Consider the following 7,047-nt stretch of genomic DNA (forward strand, 5'->3'; position numbering starts at 1 on the left):
CCTAAGAGTTGTTAAGTCATCAGAGTGGTGGGACTGCCCCATTGCATGGTGATGTCTCTAAAATGTCATCTAAGACAAGTAACCAGAGGCATCGAAACACATGGTAACCAGAGGCATCAGAAACACGTGGAATTTTGCTAAAATACAAATTACTGGCTATATACTAAGCCAGAATACAAATGTATTCGGAAAGACTCAAATTGCAGGGCTGGAGAGATGGTTCAGCAGTTAAAAGTACTGGCTGCTCTTCCAGAGGTCCTGAGTTCAATTCCCAGCACCCAGATGTTGGCTCACGACCCTCTATAATGGGAGCTGATGCCCTCTTCTAGTACAAGTGTACAATCAGACAAGACCCACCCATATACATAAATAAATCTTTTTTTAAAGAGTCCAATTATAAGCATGTATGCATTCCTTCATTCACTCATGCACATATGTATCTAGTCAGAATGTATGAAGAACGATGTTCAACATGAGGGATATAGCAGTTCATAAAATATATAAGACACCAGTCCTCATAGGTATTAGAGTGTTGGTGTAAGTAAGATTACAGACAAAAAAATCAAACAAGGTAATTTGAAAAGGTCTGAGGCCAGCCTGGGCTACACAGTGAGCTTCAATCCACCCTGGGGCTGTACCAGCATTGAATTTGTACTGAGACTCCATCTCAGTTGCTTTCCTAGAGCTATTAAGCCTTCTTATTCACGCTTCCCGGAGCTTCCCTGAGTCATGGCTGGCCCAAACTTACTCTTTTTAACATAAACAGTGATATGACATTAACGCTCATGAAGTTTTGTGGTTGTTGTTTTGTCTTTTGGGGTTTTGTTTGTTTCTGGTTTTGTTTTAACAGCTTGGAGGGGGGGGAGGGGGGAGAGATGGACACACAACGCCTTAGTTATCTTTCTCCATCTACCATTAAGTGGATTTCAGGAATCACACTCAGGTTCCCAAGCTTGAGTAACAGTAGCAAGAGCCTTTACCTAATGAGCCAACTTGTTTGTCCTAACCAACCTTTTAGAAAAGACAAAGGTGCTTTGAAGATTATGAAATGCAGGTTTTGATTGTTACGAACAATAAATTTCAGGTCAGTTGGCAGAGTTCTTGCCTAGCATACGTGAAGCCCTGGGTTCACGACCCAGAACCACATAAAAAAAGAAAGGAAGGAAGGAAGGGAGGGAGGGAGGGAGGGAGGGAGGGAGGGAGGGAGGGAGGAAGGAAGGAAGGAAGGAAGGAAGGAAGGAAGGAAGGAAGGAAGGAAAGAAGGAAGGGAACAGACTTGGGCATAGTAGCACATGGTTATAACATCAGTACTTGAGAAGTAGATGCAGGTTGAAGGTTATCCTCGGCTACATAGTAATTCTGAGGTTTGTCTAGGCTACAGGATACACTGTCTCAAATGTAACAATGGAGACCAGCAAGATGACTTAGCAGTAAATGCATTTGACAGTCTTAGTTGAATTCCCAGAGTCCACAGAAAGGAGGATTACTAACCAGCTCCCCCAGTTATTTTCTAACCTCCACAAACAACCACAGGATGCATCCGTTACCACGCACACCCTATACATACGATAAAATAATAAAAACACCCTGTAAATAATAACAAACTGCAGCAAAAATGATGTGTGACACGAAATATACCAATATACCCAAAGTGGCACAACCAAACCAACTAGTGAAGATAAAATAGTTTACTGTATGTATTAGAACTAGCCACTTACGGTGGTACACAAGCCATCCAGCAACCAGGAGGCTGAGGAAAGGGGACCAAGGCTAGTCTAGGCTATATAGAGGGACTTTCCCAAAACAAATGAATCTGAGTTACATTACTATTTCCATAATTAACGGATTCCAACTGTCTGATTTTCTACAAGCATAAGAGAAAATATAAAATATGCCAAGGAATCTCAAAAGACCAAATTAAAAAAATTCCGTTATCTGCTTGTAAAAATAAAGCCACAGATAAGAGAAGGAATGAAGTACCTTCAACAGAGAGATAAGGCAATTGCTCTGCTGCTACACAGCAACCAGTCTGGGCCACTCAACTACTGAGTGAAGCATTTTCTACAGAGGGTGGGAAGGATACAGCTCAAGGAAAATACTCGGCCACTGGATATGAACATCTAAAATTAGAACCACCAACTGGATTCATGTGCACATCCTGAAGCCATGAGTCTGGTTATTTTTCCTTCTTCTAAGTTGACAACGCATTCCATGGCAGGACAAAATTCCTCAGACTCACCCTCCTTTCTCTTTTGGTTGAGACAGGGCTCAACACAGCACTGTAGCCCAGGGTAGCTTCAAACCTATTTCCATGTCCCGCTCTGCCCGAGTGCTCAGATAGGAGACACGCACCTCCCCTCACGCCTGCCTTCTGAACTCATCTGTGAAAAGCAGCACAAGAAGGACTCAGCAGCCCAGGGTAAAGGGCTTGCTGACAAGCCTGACGACCTGAGCTCCCAGCACTCACAACCTTGGGCAACTCCAGCAACAGGGTATTGGATGCCCACTCCTAGCCCCCACAGGTATTTGCACATAAACAAAAACACACACACATGCACATACACACACATACATACATACATACATACATACACACACACACACATACAGTTTTTAAATAAAATCAAATCTTTGGCTGGGACTAATGGTGCATGTCTTTAATTTCAGCACTCAGGAGGCAAAGGCAGGCAGATCGCTGTCAATTCCAGGCCAGACTAGACTACATAGTAACAGGCCAGCTAGGGCAACATAGTTGAGAACTGTCTCAAAAAGTAAAACTTTGAAAAAAATCAGATAGTTCTACAAAATTCTCTTCTTTGGACTTAGCAGGGACACAGAACAAAAACATGACAGGGTTCCTCAAAAAAAAAAAACAAAACCCTCTACCTTTTCCTGAGTCAAGATGGCTCAAGAGGCATAGGCCCTTGTCTGACAGCTGAGTCCCACTCCTGGAACTCATTTAAAGTGGAAGGAGAGAACCCACTCCACAGAAAGTTGTTCTCTAATGTCCGCATACGCATAGCAAATGTGCCCACATTTGTATTCATTCTCTCTCTGTATGTATGCATACATACATATATACATACATACATGTGTATAAAATATTTTTTTTGGTCCACATTTTTCCTGAAAACTTTCCTTATGCGCTCACGAGGAGAGCTGGCATAGTAAGTGCCACACTGATTCTGACACTAACTGTACAGAAGCATGATCACTGCTTTCATCTATGACACAGAAATGTTTAAGTGTGAACCTGAAGAAGACTGACTAGAAATGGTATTGTGAACAGATCTAAAAGGGGAAATCAGAAGTTTGGTAGACACTGTTACCAATTTGCCTAAGTTATTAGAAAAAAAAAATTTTTTAAAAAAAGACTAACAGGCAAGGCTGGTGGTTCACACCTGTTACTGCAGAACTAAGAGAACCAGAGGAAGGAGGGTCTTTGGGAGTTCCAGGACAGCCAGGGCTACACAGTGACACTCACAAACCAAAACAAAACAGGGTGGGGGCTGAAGCGATGCCTAGGTGGTTGAGAACATGTACTGATCTTATAAAGAGCTGAGTATGTATATGGTCAGGCTAGACAGCTCATAACTGCTGACAGCTCTAACTCCAGGGGGATCCGATGCCTCCGGCTTCCACCCACACTGGACCAGGAGTCACTAAGCAAAGGTAACTCTGAACCCTGATTTCACACCTCCATCTCACCAGTGCTAGACACATGCCAGCAGGTCTTTTCCTAACATACGTTTGGTGCTACTTCTTGTACCTTAATCCTGGAACCAGATCTAGACAAATGCTTAGGAGAATCCCAATTCTCTCACCTCCCACAAGTGGCTCTCCATGAGCAGGGCAGCTTTCAATGTCCTGGCAAACATTTAAGCCAAAACCTTTGCCACCAATTCCTACAGAGTGCCTTGTAAAAGATGCTTCATCCTTTGCCTTTCTGAAGAGCAGCCAAGACTGCCAGGGAGAAATCTCACCCAGGCCGCTCCAGCCTGATCAGAGAAGGTAACTAAGAAGTAAAGAAAATGAGGCATACCCCAAAGCACTTAGAGAGCCTGCTTCTTTTATTCTCAAACTTAATTGGGGGGGAGTGGGTACCAAGTGTTCTCTAAGACCAAATCCTCCACTGTTAGAGGAAGCTACTTTTTAGTTATAAGCTCAACAGTTATATACAGAGACAGAGGACCATCACCTTCTGTCAACTAAATACTCACCACGAGACCAGCCTGCTCACTGACACCGAGGCAGCATGGACTGAATCTCAGCATGCTATGAATGAGTATCATAGGAGATCTAAGACCATGCACACAGCCTTGAGATAATAAGAACACTTGTTGCTCTCGAAGAGGGCTGGATTTGGTTCTCAACACCCACTCGACAACTCGTAACTGCCCTACTTCAGTTCCAGGTGATCCTATGCCCTCGTGGCCCCTCCAGGCACCAGTTATGTAATGGTACAACTACATGCATATAAAATAAAATAGATGATTAAAAAAAAAAAAAGGACTAACCACACAAAACAAAGATCTTGCATTCCCTTCTCCTTTTCCCTCAGAAAGTATCTCAAGAAGTGACTGGGGAAAATATCGTCTTCCAATGAATACCTTACAAAATCTTACCAGTTCACTACAAGGGAAGAGCTCAAGAATACAGCCAGGTGGAGCAGTCCTTGCCTGTAACCCCAGCTGTTTGAGAGGCTGAAACAGGAGGCTCAATGGAGCCTAAGAGTTCCTGGGCAGACTGGTTACCAGCAAGCCCTCTTACCTAGTCAGTCAGTAAACAGTGAATCTGTTGGGCACTGATACAAGCCACATGTGCCGAAGTGATAAGGACACAGCAATTAGCAAAAAAAAAAATATATATATATATATAAATAAAACAACCTGTCCTTCTGGAGTTTTCTTTTTTTTTACAGAAAAGACTAAAGCTCACAGAAAGTGGCCAGATAACAAGAGGTCAGCAGAAAAATTAGTATGCATCACACAAACCCTTTTGCAATGCAGATAGCTAAGGGAATGTCAAGTTAGGGCCCCTTGAGGAGCCCCTGATACAGGTGAGAGGACAGGGTATGCAGCTTTATAAGGGAAAGATGATCCAAGAACTCAAGTGCAGACTCTGGGCAAAAGCATGCTAGAGTGTTCTAGCAATAACCAGGAGGTCAGGGTATACTTAAGGGGAAACTGGTGTTTCAGCAAGGCATAATGTGTATTTCAGCAGGTCACACGTCGAATCCCAGAGCTCAAGACACTGAGACAGGAAGACTGCCGAGTTTGAGACCAGCTTGGGCTAGAGTAAGACTCTGTCTCAAAGTTATTAATTTAATGAAGACTAGGAGAACCAGGTTAACTGGGAAGCCATCCCCTCTTCAGATTCCTTTCCATTAAAAAAAAAAAAAAATTGGGCTGGAGAGATGGCTCAGCGGTTAAGAGCACTGACTGCTCTTCCAGAGGTCCTGAGTTCAAATCCCAGCAACCACATGGTGGCTCACAACCATCTGTAATGAGATTGGATGCCCTCTTCTGGTGTGTCTGAAGACAGCTACAGTGTACTCATAAAATAAATAAATAAATAAATAAATCTTTAAAAAAAAAATTACTGTTTCGTTTTTGTTGTTGTTTTGGGTGTTTTTTTGAGACTGTCCTTAAATTCTATCTGTAGTGGAGGAAGATCTTAAACTTCTGATCCCCCTGCCTCCACCTCCTGAGTGCTAGCTTCACAGCCCAGGGCTTTGTGCATGCTAGGTTAAGCACTCCGCCGACTAAGCTATAATCTGAGCCCAAAGCATATGAGTTTTAATCACATTTACTTATTCCTTTTTGCTAGTGTTGATTTGTTATTTTTGAGACAGGATACTGTTTCAGAACCCAAGTTAACCTTGAGCTCTACCCTATGCTCCCGGTTGGCCTCAAACTCAAGATCCCTTGTGCTGTGATCCCTGGCTTTCCTGGAAGACCAAGGATCTGGTAGATCCCAGGACCGCAAGGTAGACCAGGTTGGACTCAAACCCAGAGATCCTCCTGCCTCTATCCCGAGTGTTGGGATTAAAGGAGTGCACCACCACCACCAGACTGGAATTGCAACACTTTTGTTTGTTTTCGAGACAGAGTTTCTCTGTATAGCCCTGGCTGTCCTGGAACTCACTCTGTAAACCGGGCTGGCCTCGAACTCAGAAATCCACCTGCCTCTGCCTCCCAAGTGCTGGGAATAAAAGCGTGCGCTACCACTGACGGGCTTGGAATTGCAACTCTTTAAAAAGTTTAATTTTTGCTGACATTTCATCAGCAAGGTTCTCTGTTCTAGAAATCACTTTGGAAACCAGCTACTGGGGAGGAAAAAAACACATCTACTACGTGGAATGAAATAACCTAATTCACAACTTTCCACATCTACTTCAACTTTTATCTTGTGGGGTGGGGACTTTACTGAGGAGAGGGGAAAAAATGCATTTGGAGGAGAGGCTGCAAATGACTGACCTGTCAGTCTAACTATCTGAAAATAGAGTAAAATGCTAGGAATCAATGATGGTAAGTGGTTCTTGTCACATCCCCAGAGCCTTCAAGTTACCTACAAGCATCAGCTAGGGCAGCGACTTCTCAAGTCCTTTGGGGGAGGAAAAAAAAAAATACAAGGCCACTCCTTCACTCAGTTTTAATGGAGGTTCTGGGTGTGTGGTTGGGTCTCTCCTCACCATTATGCAAAAACAATTCACCTGGAGTCACTATTCTCCGCGGTGACCAGGCTAATGGTGACCAACGTGGAAGACTGTTTAAAAGCCCTACGAGAACGCGCGAGTGTGAGCTCAGCACAGGCCCAACTTCTCGGGGCTCCGGAACATCTGCCCGCACGTGCCAACTCCAAAGCCGCGTCCAGCCACCAACTCCAATCCTCCAGCACAAGCTCCGCGGCAAACCGACGGGGACGAGCGCTCGCTCCGCGCCGCCGCCGCCCTCCGGAGCAGCCAGGGCCGCCGCGCCGCCCGGCCCCTCGCTCGCTCGCTCGCTGGCTCGCTCGGCCACAGGTGGCGCCGCCCCCTCCCCGCGG

Source organism: Grammomys surdaster, unplaced genomic scaffold (assembly GCF_004785775.1).
Source record: "Grammomys surdaster isolate TR1022 unplaced genomic scaffold, NIH_TR_1.0 125877, whole genome shotgun sequence".
Lineage (NCBI taxonomy): Eukaryota > Metazoa > Chordata > Mammalia > Rodentia > Muridae > Grammomys > Grammomys surdaster.